Source organism: Bison bison, unplaced genomic scaffold, assembly GCF_000754665.1.
Source record: "Bison bison bison isolate TAMUID 2011002044 unplaced genomic scaffold, Bison_UMD1.0 scf7180017864317, whole genome shotgun sequence".
In the NCBI taxonomy this organism is placed as follows: Eukaryota; Metazoa; Chordata; class Mammalia; order Artiodactyla; family Bovidae; genus Bison; species Bison bison.
The window spans coordinates 9554365-9555191 of record NW_011494889.1 but is presented as its reverse complement, the minus strand read 5'-3'; positions in this window follow the sequence as shown (position 1 = coordinate 9555191).

The following is an 827-nucleotide window of genomic DNA, read 5'->3' as shown; positions in this document are numbered from 1 at the left end:
CCGCCTGTCACAGATAACCATCATGGGGCTGGAGCCAAGGGTGCAACTGGATGTGGCAGGTAGGTCCAAATTTCTTGGTTGACACAGGGGCTACCTACTCTGTCTTGATCTCCTACTCTGGAGCCTTCTCCTCCCACACCTGTACCATTTTGGGTGCTACAGGAAAAATAACAACTAAAAGATTGACCCAAGCACTTCTTTGTTGCTGGGATGGACAAATATTTTCCCACCAGCTTCTGGTGGTCCCTGAGTGTCCCTATTCCCTTACTGGGAAGAGACATACTTACTAAACTGGGGACCACCCTTGTGATGGGAAGCTTTTCAGCCCCAGAGCCCTATAGCTTCTGGTTACTACTGAAGAACCCATTACACGTTCTCTAATAGAGAGGGACCGAAAACTATAGGAGGACAAAATTAACCCCCAGGTGTGGGACCAGGGAATTCCTGGATGAGCCCACCAAGCTGAACCGTCACCACTGTCCTCCAAGATCCCACTCGGTTTCCTAACGGGAAACAGTATCTCAGAAGAGAGGCTCGGGAGGGACTACAGCCTTTAATAAATAAATTCCTTGCTTGTAGGCTATTGGTCCCCACCAATTCACCATGTAACACCCCAATCCTCTCAGTAAAGAAAAAGTAAAGAAAAATTATTAATGGTTAATGGTTCAAGATTTCCAGATCATAAACAAAGCTGTAGTTCCCCTCCATCCCACAGTACCCAATCCCTATGTAATCTTGGGAGAAACCCCACCCAGTACCAAGTGGTTTACAGTCTTGAACCTCAAAGATGCTTTTTTTTTTTTTTTTTGCATGCCACTGGCTAAAAA